The sequence below is a fragment of the Indicator indicator genome, chromosome 4 (genome assembly GCF_027791375.1).
Source record: "Indicator indicator isolate 239-I01 chromosome 4, UM_Iind_1.1, whole genome shotgun sequence".
NCBI classification, from domain to species: domain Eukaryota; kingdom Metazoa; phylum Chordata; class Aves; order Piciformes; family Indicatoridae; genus Indicator; species Indicator indicator.
In genome coordinates this window covers 43,591,756-43,605,203 of record NC_072013.1, presented here as the reverse complement: position 1 = coordinate 43,605,203, position 13,448 = coordinate 43,591,756, and the positions used below count along the sequence as shown (strand labels likewise).

General features: G+C 39.1%; 1 protein-coding gene across 5 annotated transcripts in view; it reads right to left on the bottom strand.

Annotated features, from left to right (window-relative positions):
- Positions 1–13,448, bottom strand: part of NPAS3 (neuronal PAS domain protein 3) — a 644,607-nt gene that overhangs the window by 463,230 nt on the left and 167,929 nt on the right. The window lies entirely within an intron of this gene.

Sequence of the window (13,448 nt, the reverse complement as noted above, 5' to 3'; positions counted from 1 at the left end):
GTGGGAAAAGAAAGTTAAAAAAGCAGGTGACTGAAGTATGTACCATCTCTGACAGGGTTGCAGTGAAGTCAAGATGTTTAGATAGGTTTGCAGTAGGTTCTGAGCCACAGAAGTTTAAGTCTGTCGTTAACATAAACCTTCCTGGATCTCATGAAACTGCTGTCCCATGGCTGTCCCTGCTGTGGAAACAGCCATCTTTGTCAAAGGGGTGAGCAAGCAGAACAGTCTTGTGCTTCATATTCCTGATCATAATTCACTACCACATATGTGTCAAATTAACAACCTGTTGGTCAGAAAGGACCTTCTGCTTTATCCTGAGCAGGTGGAAATGCAAAGGCATTCATTTAGTCCTGTTGCATCAATGTATCACTTGTTACCATCCATATGCAACACCTAAAGGTAACTCAGATTTTACTCTTGGGCTATTTAACTGGTGTAAAGCTGCTGAATGCACATTGTGATGACAGCAGCTAAGCACTAGGGGCTTCTGATCTTTCCCTGAAACTCAAAGGAAACTCAAGTTTCAGGTAGTTCCAACAGCTTTGCAAGGGAAAAAGATAATTAATTTTTTTTTTATTGTCTGATTTGGGGCAGACAAGAAACGCACAGTACACTTCCCAAAGGATTAGGAGTCAATGGGTAGACAGCATAAAGAACAGATATTGCCTCTTTAGGTTTTAATGAGAGAGTGTTTTTTGGTTGGTTGGGGTTTTCTTTGACACAGTGTTCAACTCAGGATATAAGCTTGACCATACCTCTGCCTTGATGCATAGAGGTTGGTGCTGATGCTGGGATTGCTGTCTGTCAGTCACTGCATAAGGTGAATTGAAACTGTTCTTGTTGCTCACAGACTCTCTTATTTGTTTACTTATGAATTTGGTGAACAGCCACAATTTCATTAAGTAGTCATTAGTTTACAGCAGAGCTAGAATTCAACCACTATACCAGTAGAACAGCAAACACTTTTCTCAAGCTTCCACAACCCTTTCTGAAAACCTTGAATTTTGTCAATTAAAAATACCCATAATGGCCAAATCTACAAAAGCACTCCAGTATGTGACGTGAATCAGCAGAATTTAAGCACACAGATCTAATACAATGATTTTCAGACCTCTATTTACCTATATTTCTAATTTGAAAATAATTTCAACTACAGAGCTTATCTCAATATTCTTAGCTATGAGCAGTTTTGTGGCTGTCTCTGCCACCTCACATTTGAAAGGGCAGATCAGATGGGCCATTAAAACACAAATTAACTCCCTCCATCACACTTCCCTAACCATGCTCAATAAACAACTCTATGCTAATAGAAATTATAGTTCAAAATACAGAATGGATAAGCAACAGGGTCAGTGAAGTAGATACAGAAGAAAACAACACGTTCTTAGCCACAGGTAAAGATACACCATCCTACTGAATCTCACCCTCACGTACATACTTGTCTTCATTAATTCTATGTATACCACTAGTAGATAGATTTGTAACTGATATTCAAGCACCTGAAAAATGAGATTTCACAGTGCTTTTTTGTGGATGCATCTCTGACAACTTCAAAAATTCATTATCTACCACCATAAATGCGTAAAATCCCTCAAAAGTTGTATTAAATATAGCTAATAAAATATGTTATGTACATACAAAATATCAGCAAGATACAGCTCTATAAGGTGTGAACTTTCAAAATAATTTCTGTGAAGATCCTTGACACAAGTTTAATGCCTACGACAGTAACATAAGGGAGAAGCATGGAAGTATCTCTGTCTAAATGCTTGCAAGTGAAAGCTCATTTTCATGGCACAAGGAATGGCCTTTATTACTTATCTTCACACTTTTTTTAATTTTTTTTTTTTTTTCTTTCCAGAGTAATATTATCATAGAATGGCTTAGGTTGGAAGAGACCTTAGAGATCATCTACTCCAACCTCCCCACCATGGGCAGATGCCTCACAACTAGACTCTGCTGCTTAAGGCATCATCCAACCTGGCCTTGAACACCCCCATGGAAGAAGCATCCACAACCTCCCTGGGCAGCCTGTTTGATATGATTTGACTTCTGGGCTGCATGAGCGCACTGCCTGTGGATCTCAAGTCCCCAAATCAAATTTGATGTTGTGGGTTAAGGCCTATGTGGACAGATGGAAACCTGACCCCCTGGGTGGACCTTAAGGTGGGTGAAAAACCTGAGTTCCCTGGGGAAGAGGTCCCTAGGTCATGTTTATTCCCTTCCATTTCCTGCCTACCCTCTATATAATAAGGGGGAGCAATTTCCAGCCTCGCTCTCTTGCCTTCACTTCTTTGTGTGGTGGAGCTTGCTGCTGTTGCTGAGATCTGGTGACCCTTCTGTCAAGCCTACCTGCCACACAGTCCAGGCCAGCTACCTCGTACCAGGGCCTGCATCCCAGGGAATCCATTGCCATCCAACCTGATTCTGAATGTATCTGTATATATATCCCTTTCCCTAATACCTCTGTACCTTCCTCTTCCCTAAATAACTTTTATTTTTTTGGTAAAAATTACTTTCTTAACTTCCAATTTCTGTTCAAGTCTTTTGTTACCCCTTTCCTACGTTTCCCAACAGGGAGAGTGGGACAGGGAAGAGGTGGGTAACCTACTTTCTGTCCCATGGGTTTGAGCCCTGGAAACCCAAATGGCAACACTTGAGAAATCCAAAACTGAGATTCTAGACGTCTTCTGAAAGTTTGCACCTTATTTACAAAGCATTAATTACACTCTTATGTAAGAAGGGGGCTTTTGGAGATCCCTAGCAGAACAAATCAGAAACATTACAGATCCCAGCCAGTTCTGAAATCGAGGGGGGCGGGGGGAAGTTAGGAATTGAATGTATTCATTCAGTCTTTGCAACACCAAAGGCTGGATCCACAGATTGTAAGTCTTGTGCTGGGTTCAGGAGATGGCTGGAAAGGAATATATTGCAAATTAACTGTCTGCAGTGGGAGACAGTTAAACTGAACAGTAAAGCTACCTACGTAAGTTAAAAACATCCTTTGAAAGCCACCTATGTCTATTCAAACATTTTCAATACAAAGTTTCCCAAAGTATAAGGGATAAGGAGCCAATATAAAAGAAACATATAAAGGAAACTCCTAAGAAACAGTGTTGTCAATAACATTTTTCCTCCTAGCCATTTGGTATGTTGTCATTTGTGGAAGCTTCACTGAGTGACTCAAGTCAATGAGTTTGGAACTTGTAGCACTCTCCTCTTGGCATCAGAGCAGTAAGCTAAATTTAGAAACAGTGTCTGTTGAAATGTGCATGCAAGTCTTAATTTCTACTTTATGTAATTCCACCAGGGAAACACACTTGTAGCATCAGATGCTGCAGTTACGCTGATACAATGAGTCCTTAATTTGGGAGCAGTGATTTCCCTAGCAGGAAGCAGGAATTCATTAGATGACCTAAACATCACTGTTAATCCTCTCTGGCACCTGTGGCTCCAATAGGCACCATCAGCTTGATCATCAGATGCTCTTAACAGAGCAAAGTGCTTGCACTGATAGTCCCAAAGGCAGGCTAGGAAAGAGAAGTGTGAAGCTCACAACAGAAAGCAGAGGTGCTGACCCAGAGGCAAATCTCGTCTTAGATCCTGTCATATGCCATCATGATTAGCGGTGGTTCTTGATAACATAAATTAACTTGCTAGTGTATCAGGCTGCAAAAAAAGGACAAATACCCACAGGCTCAAATGCTAATGACTAAAATGAAAAGGTGGCAAGTATGGGAAACTTCACCCATGTTTACTAAGAGGATTTCAAAAACATTCAGAAAGCAAGCAAGCATTGAACATGTAAGAGCTCTTATGTGACAGAGAAGGTCCCCCAACAGACCAGCCATCCACAGTACCTGTAAGAAACTCACAGTGGGAAATACACCCAAAAGACAAACATTGCTGCCTCTTTGCCCTCTGTGGAGAAGGGGAAGGAGCCTGGGTAAATGGATCAGAGTGCATCACTGTACACCACAGATCAAAGGAGGATGTCGTCATACAGTGGTGAAATTTCATGCATTGCTTTAGGAACATACTTCTCACAGAATTTCCTTATACAAAGTCCACTAAAGAAGACTAAGAGGTTTCCAGCTGCTAGGTCCTGATAATTCTGAGATATGGGGCCATACAAATGGGATATTTAATGAGCAGAAAATTAATGCTATTTTAAAGAGAAGGTTTCTAAAATACATATTATTTTTCATTTTAGGGTCTTTCCACCTGGACTGATATAAAAAGAGAGTCTGGCTTTTAAAGATGAAGGGCACAATAAATACTACTATATAATTTTTAAATGGCATACACAACAGTTCAAAAGTAGATTTTCCATTGAAGCTACAGCAGATGCAGAAGACACGATAATATGGCATTGCATAAAAGTTTTATTGGTACTCATAACTCACTTGTGATTTCATTGTGCTTGTGGTCATTCCAAGCTTAACCTGCTTCGTATTTCATTTGGAGTCATTTTAGATATTTTATATTCATATACAAGCCTCCATATCTGTGTGCACATCCACAGCCTCCACATGTCTGACAGATCATCACCTGCCACTTTAAAGATGGGACAATAACTGCTCCTAATTTTTGCAGCATATAATGGCAATCAAACATGTTACAGCATATCAACAGATGCAGTGACCTACATTAGCAAGGACTTTTTAGCATATCAATACCTTGCTTCTGTGGCTCAGTTTGGGTGGTTAAAAGAAAAAAAAATCAGCAAAATAATTTAATTCTGTGAGTTTGCATTTTGAATGAAAACAGGGGAATGGTTGTGGTTACAAATAAATATTTCTGTCTGAAATTTCAAAATGTAACTTGGAAGCAGATATATCACAGACTTATCCGGTTTTACAAAAGCAGCTTACATTTGCATTTCACCTACACTGTTCCCTTAAGCCTGACACAGGCAAGACCCCCTTGCCCCAAGCAAGGCTTCAGATGTCTGTGTCCCCCTGCTCAGCCCCATGTATCAGCACCAGTGAGGTTTTATGGTACCCTCACTGCACTTGTCATAAATAGAGATTAGGCAGGGGCAATAGCCATCAAACAAGGTTTGAGGGCCAGGCAAGCTGCTGAGCTCCAGATATAATCCAGCCACAGGGAAGCTTGTCTGTGGTGTGCCCTTCTAGTCTTTGCTCATTTTCATTAACTACAAGCAGAGAAGTATGGCAAGCTCACAAAAGAGACAGTATTTTTTACAAGTATATTGAAATCCTTTACAAGTGCAGCGGTATAGCAGAGCAGAGCACTTTCCTTGCAATATTAAACAATATCACACTTGTTAATTCAGCTGTTATCGACCACTAGTGAATTTCTTAAGCCTCTAACAACAACATGGATTAGTAGCAGCAAAACCAGATACAGCACAACAATAACGCTTAACAATAGCTAATAATGTTTATAACAAGCTCTATAGAGAATGAAGTGATATGCACGTCTATGCATGTATTTTTATATTAGTTTAGTCTTCTAAATTCAAGGATCAGAAGGGCCACTACAAGCACAATCCCACCCTCCAAAGGCTGTAGTCAGATGGATGTTGTATCCATTTTACAGCAAATGAATCAGATATGTGAAAAGTATGTGTGACATTAAAGCTCACAATAGAACTTTGACCAAAAAAAAAAAAAAAAGGACTAGACTTAAGTGATGTCCAACCCCATCAGTCCTCTGAAGGAGACTTCCAATTATGTATGACCTTCTGTGCATACTCTTTTCCAAGATTAAAAAAAAAATAAAATCAGAAAAATACTTACTTGCTGTTGAGCTTAGTTGTATCTCATAGAATCACAGAAACATTCAGGTTGAAAAAGACCCTCAGGATCACCAACTCCAACCCATAACCCTACTCTAAACCATATCCCCAAGAAGCACATCCAAACAACCTTTAAACACATCCAGGGTTGGTGACTCAACCACCTCCCTGGGCAGGCTACTTCAATATCTGACCACTCTCTGTGAAAAAATTTTCCTACTGTCCAGCCTAAACCTACCCAGTCGCAGCTTCAGGCCATTCCCTCTTATTCTATCGCTAATTACCTGTGAGAAGAGATCAGGGAGTAGCATTAATATTGAAATGACCCAATTATTTGGAATTTTAATTTATTTTGCTTCTATGTGACCCTCCTTATACCTGAGGATTCCCTGGAAAAAAGGGATACAAAACTGGAAAGCGTGTTTGAGACACCAGGAGGCTGTGCTGACATTCAGCAAGACCACATAGGCTAGAGCTGATAAGAGAGCAACCTAATGAAGTTCAACAAGGACAGGTATCACCTAAGGAGAAATAATCCCATGAACCAGTACAGGTCAGGTGTGAGCTGCTAGAAAGCAGCTCTGTGGAGAAGGACCTGTAAGTACTGGTTACCATGAGCCAGCAGTGTGCTCTTGTGGCCAAGAAGGTCAATGGTATCCTGGGTTGCAATACGAAAAGTGTTATCATCAGGTTGAAGGAGGTTCTCCACCCTATCTATTTTGCCCTAGTGAGGCCACATCTGCAGTATTGTGTCCAGTTCTGCTATCCTCAGCTCAAGATAGACAAGCAACTACTGGAGATATCACCTTTGTAGCCCTTTGCTGGACTAAGAAACTAGAGTTTCTCTCAGGAGGAAGGACAGAGAAAGCTGGGGCTGTTTGGCCTGGAGAAGAGAAGAATGAGAGAAGATCTTACCCATGCTTATCTAAATGCTGGGTACTGAGAGGATAGGGCCAGAGTCTTTTCACTAGTGCTTTTTTCTCAGCAACACAAGAGGCAACAGGCACAAACTGGAACACAGGACATTTTGTCTGAATGTAAGAAAATACTTCTTTACTTTGAAGGTGACAGAGCACTGAAACAGGCTGCCCAGAGTTTGTAGAGTCTTCTCTGGAGACATTCAGAACCCATCTGGATGCAGTCCAGAATGTGCTGCTCAGGCAAACCTGCTTTAGCAGGAGATTGGACTAGATGATCTCCAGAGGTCCCTTCCAACCCCTACCCATCTGTGTTTCTGTAATACTGATGTCACAAAATCAGTGTTTAACCCAAATGGATATTCATCTGAACAGCAGTACACACTTTCAGGCTCCAAAAAATTATTTAGACTGGACACATTGCAATTGAAAAGTCCAGTCCAGCAAGTCAAGCATCACCACTGGTGGCAGCAGGAGCTTAAAGCTTCCTATTGTCAAGGGGTTTTGTTATTGTTCTGTTTTTCTAAATGTTATGCTCTAGAAAGCTCACAAATATGCATGAAACTAGGTATTTTTTCAGTGCAGTAGACATGAGTGAAAAGAATGAAGCAAGAGAGCTAATGCTCCTCAAATGTGAATTCAGAGTAGAAAAAAAAAATCCTCTCCAACTGCCTAAGACCAACTCAATTAGTTCTCAAAAAATGATACTGAAAGTATCTTTACCTCTAATTTCTACAAATTATTATCTTTGAGGATCTTTGGTTTTTGAGATAACTTTTGACTTGAATTTTTCTCCCTTTTTTGCTTCTTTTTTTCTACTATCCTATTCAGACTTCCTTTTCACGCAGATTGTTTCTGAACCAAGAGTATAAGAACTTCAAGACTAATAAAAATCAGTTACACTGTTTAAAAGAGGACTACCTTTGTGAGGGTAAAAATCTCCAAAAGAAAAGAGGAAAGGAGCAGAATCAAAAGCTACATTAAATTTTGCCTTCTTTCTTCTTTAACTACATCTGAGAAGGCAGACGGTAGATTTTTATGGATTTTTCTACTTGTTTGCTTAGGAGATGTGAACATTGCTCAGTCTCACTATTTATCAATTAATCTAGCATGCAGCCTCAAAGGAAAAAGGTCGACCTGTATTAAAAATTCATCCATCAAAAATTCATCAAAGACTTCAGCATTTTAACTCGTGAACCTTTGAACACCTGCATACTTGTCAGATCTGTGGTCATAGCTAACTGGAATCTATAGTTACCAGTATCTATACTTCCTCTGACATGAGCTGCATGAGGAGGAGACTTCCAGGTGAAAGTGCAGTAGACAACCTAGAGACCAACGCTGCTTCCTCAAACTGTTCTTTTCATCAGACAAGGGATATCTGACACCTAAGTGAGTTCTAAGTCAATCAAATCAGATCCTTTCCATGAGCAAATGCATTTCAGGGGTGTTGGTTTTTTTTTTTTTTTTTTGGCCACACCATAAATCTCATCACTCTTGCAGGGCAAAAGTTTGTCAAAAAAGGTAAACAAATCCATTCTGTGACGATACCATGAATGGCATAAGTCCACCAATTGACACCATTTAATACTGTCCCCATCCCTCCCCACCCCCCCAAAAAAAAATTAAAATTGTTTTCAGAAGACTTTCTTTAGTGTCTGAAGGAAACTGTGTACTATACGCTGGAAGTTAAAGCTGGAACCTTCAAGTTCAAGGTAAAAACTCTGCTGCTTAACTAATGCACTGCTCATAGCTGTCATCATTAATTTATGTTAGCCTCTGTAAACATCAAGAGTATAATAGGCCAATTTCACAACTAAATATAGATGCACATTTTGCCCTTATATAAATGGCAGATTGCTGCTGTAGATCATCACTGCAGCAACACGTCAGTAAAGATGCACTGTTTGATGGTCTGATGCTCACACAATATATAAAACCAGTTGTAATGGTTGTTTGGAAGCAAAGTGTAACATAGCAGCGAAATTTCATTTGTTCCACAAACTCAGGATATATTAAGCTTGGCTGACAAAGACTGTTTGATGTGCTAAATCAGTCTGACCTTCATTTTTGCTTCATATTTCTCATTTAACACATGAAATGACCATTATTTTTTCACTATATAGGAAAATATCACAGAACTGCTTCCTATTAAAAAGTCTCTTCTCCTTGTAGATAGCAAACCCACATTTTTTGCCAAATGTACTTTAACAATTACTGCAAAAATAATGTGCAACTCATGAAAAAAAAAAAAAAAAAAAAACCACAAAACTATATTAACCGAAGCTTTTTGTTATATGAATGAGACCTGAGGCTGCTTTTTAGGGGTTGTTGTTTGACAGAAGAGGTTTCTTTTATAGTGTTTTTAATAGGTAAGCGTGGTTCAAGGAAAACATTTGTGTGCTTGAACTAACCATTAAAATATATGCTTAATCACCAATAAGCACATTTGTTTCAACATTTAAATAGCAGGATTTATGCCCAAAGTGAGTCACTCTGACATAACAAGAGGAAGAGACAGGTTTTAAGAATTACAAAGTCACCATCCTACACAATCTTTGATACAGCAAACTTTGATACAGCAGCAATTAAGTGAGCTGTGATAAACCAGCTCAAACCCAAACTCTACAACCAGAACACCAGTGTTTTGATTTTTTTTCCCCCCTTCCTATGCTGAACTAAGCAACTGCCAGCCTCACAGTAATAGAGAAACTGCAGTTTTATCAAGCAATTTTGCAGCACCCAATAAACAGCACTTTACCTTGGAGCAACTTGTACATTTCACACCTTAAATTTCTATTTACCAAATCAGCTAATCACTTCACAATTGAACTTCTCAGAACAAAAAATTATCAATTAAAGTGGTTGAAACTCCTGCAAATTATCATTTAGGAATGAAGTAATTGCTTTCATCAGGGCAGAAAAGCCCGCCAGAACAGAAATGTCACTTCAGATTAGTGTTCGCACTCCTGAAGCTATGGATGACACAGCTGATATAAGACTAAATGCCAAGACCAATCAATTGCTTTTGTGGCTCTGTTCTGAGCTGCTGTAAAAGGGGCCATTTTCTAGGATCTACTCTTCATTATAGTAAATGCTATCTCCTTGGTAACATAATTCCATTTCTCATAAATTCCGTCTGAGAGCATTGTCCTAACAATGGATGTTTGTGGAAAAGAATGCTGTTGGTTTAATGCAAAGAAATTAAGTGTGAACGGCTGTCAAAGTACTATAGTTTGCTTGTTCTTAAACATAAATTGAGGTCTTTACATTAAAAGCAGAATACTCTGGCGGAAATGAATGCTCTGAACAAGTGTAATATATTGCATTTGGAAGTAGTGTGTTTCTGATTGAGAGTTCAGATTGATTTTCTTTTTCTTTTTGTATACCTGTGTTCTGTCTATAGTGGGCACACTTGTCCCTAGCAGAGATTTGTCAGTTTAAGGGAAAGGAGATAAACACTCCACTTATTTCACAGCAGTGCAGTTAGGAAATGTGAAACTGCAGAAGAAAACATGCTCTCATTATCATATGACATGCTATTTGTTAGCAGACTCATCTGTGTATAAAAGCCTTTTTTGAACTGAGCCCTCACTGGAAATATCTGTATTTCAATTTGTATTGTTCAGCTTCCTAAAATACTAAGAATCTGAGTTATGGTCTCCAATTAAAAGGATATCTGAGAAGCTAATTTGGTGGAACAGCAGCAATTTCCTGCACTGCTCTCCTCACAACTGAAGTTTAGAAACAAATTCAAGATTACGGATTTTCATTCAAAACAGAACGAAAAGTATTCCTCCCTCAATGAGCATAAGCAATTCCAATTAACAATAACAAGAGTTATGTGACAGGAGAATATATTACCAAATACCTACAGAAGTAATTTATTCAGCATAAGGATGAAAAGTGCAATTTTACTAGAGTATTTCTATGGGTAACCAAAGAAATATCACATGTACCCTGTTGCCACGTTGTGACTATAGACCTCAATGCTGGCAACCTCACAAATTTAAGAAAAAATTGCACTTACTATACGATGTGGGGAAAACAAAAGGACAAGAGGGATGTAAAGTCACATCTACCTGCCTGAAGTAAACCTAGTACTTTAAATTACAAAGTCAGATAGCTTTAATCCAGATTCTCCAAATAGCCTCATCTCGCATACCATATTCAATATTCCATGTAGCACACCACAGTTTAAATGTAAGCTTTACACTTTGGGCTAAGTAGCAGTTACTACATAAATAAATCACTCTGAAATGAACAGAACCCAAACTTATGATTATACTCCCTCTGAAGTACTGTCTTTAAGAAGAAATGCTTCAGATTAGGGGGTTTTGATCTGCTTCTGAATTAATAATTTAAAGAATGAGTAAGCAGCAGCTATTTTCCTCATCTCTGTCAGAGCTAATGTAAAATTTTTTTGCTAGAATGTTTATATCAACGATGGCCATTATTTTCCATAACGTTATTTTACTGGGGATAGCTCTGGCATAGACAGCAGCACAGGTTAAAGAAAACCCAACTCTTGTTCTAATAAAAGCTGTGCAATGCAGTTTATCTATGCCATGAAGTTTTACTACTGCCAAAAGGCCTAAGAGCACAATGTTGAATTCAAACATCCCATGTTTGCTCTTTACAAATCATTTAAATAGGGATTTTGCTAGTTGGCTGTGCTCTCTCTAACCATCCGCTTCAAATCAGTTCCCAGAGCAAGGAAAAAAAGGGCAAGAATTCCAACCCCTCTATTTCACTGCTGCCACATAAATAATCTCTTGGTACTATGATCTCAATTACTATAATACCAAGTCCCATTCTGAAAAAGATAACACATTTTCTCTCCCTACTCACTCTTGCAATTATCATCCTCATCATTCCATAATTCTCTCCGTCCTGTCTAAAATTTATGTTTACACTGATGGGTCTATGCTACAGAGATATAAGTTGTAGTTTCAAACCCTGCCAGTGGCAGCCTTGACAAGTCCTTTCATGAAGAGGCATTGAAGGGCTACAGGATACACCGGCGCTGCAATTCTAAGGAGCTACTCCAGCTTACAGTGACACATCTGAACTATCTTAAAACTGACAATATAACTTCAACAGGACAGACAATGAGCTACACGACCAATGTCAGCCCTGAGCCCTGCAGGCTTCCTGTGATAAAATCTGTTCTCATCGAGGTCACTGTCATTGCTATTCAGCTACCTCGTTTAAAAATACCTCCAGCACATCTGAAAGAAAAAAAAAAATATATGCAACAACCAGTCTGTGTGGTGGCATGGGCATGTCTACTGGATGCTCAAAACCAGGCAGTGCATGCAATTTTTTCTTTTTTTTCCCAGTCCCAGTAAGACCCTGCTACCTCTGCAAGTCTTTAGAAGCTCACTACGTGATTTATTGATGCCCATTTTTCCAGGTATGGGTTGGAAAGGACCTCTAAAGGTCATCTAAGTCCAACCCCCCCTGCAGTCAGCAAGGACATCCCCAACTAGATCAGGTTGCCCAGAGCCCTGTGGCACCTCACTTTGAATATCACTAAAGATGGGGACTCAACTACTTCCTTGGGCAACCTGTTCTGGTGTTCCACCCACCCTCATGGTAAAGAATTTTTTCCTAACATCCAATCTAAATCTACTCTTCTCTAATTTAAAACCATTGCCCCTCGTCCTGCCTTTGTAAACAGTAGGGTATGAATGAGCTGTAACGTCATGAATTTTTATCCCCCTGGCTTAAACATTGAGCAGTTCAGTGTAAATTAATTCCAGCTGCACACAAGGCAGCAGAATTTTCACAAGCAGTTGTGTTTAACACACGTACCACCAGAGAAATAGCCTTTATTACTGCTTTCAAAATCCAGGACAAGATGCAAGCTCGTTGCAAAGAGACAGCATTTCCTTTCTGTTTAACCCTCTAGGACAAGTGGTGAGTTTGTAACTGCCACACAAATACTGGAAAAGGGCAAAAATTGTTGTGGGGAGGAAAGGCTTGGCCAGAAAGCAGTAATGGAAACAAACAAAGGGCAATTTTTAGGACACCTGTTTTTTCAAGTCTAACATAATGGTTTTGATACCACTGGTAGTGTTAGATGGGTGCATAAAGTTTCAGAAACAAATGCAGACAAGCACACAGGTTTGGAAACAGAACAATGACTTAAACCCAAACCCAAGAGAAAACACAGAACTCCATCACTCTTCCATAAATCAATATTAAAATGAATTTTCCAAGGCTGGTTTTCTACCTCCGACCAGCTTCTTGGGGGAAAGACTATACTTAAATGTCCTTAGTTCCTAAAGAACATGAAAAACTTGATAAATACTGGAGAATCTTACAATTAGTTTATAAAGAGGAAGTCTTTCCCCAAACTTTAAGCAGAATGTCAAGGTAACCATAAGTATGTGTTTTCACTGGCACACAACTACCATTATAGTTTACAAGTGAGCAAAAAAAAGCCTCGTGAAGCAACATGTCATTATGCATAGTGTTCCACAAGTCTCTCCTCAGCCCTAATTACAAATTTCCAGTTTTTATTACTTGTAAAAATAAAGCACCTCTCACGAATTCAAATTCAGTCATGTCCACGCCTTTAAAATAACCTCTTCAGATGGTATGAAATACATTAAATGAGCCCCAGAAACTTAAGAAACCCACCAAAAAACTCATACTGTCCTCTTTCTTCTATTCCATTCATAATCAATGAATAAATAAAAGAAAACCTGCATAGGGGTTAAAGTGCTTAGTACCCTAAACAATCAATTTTATACTTAACA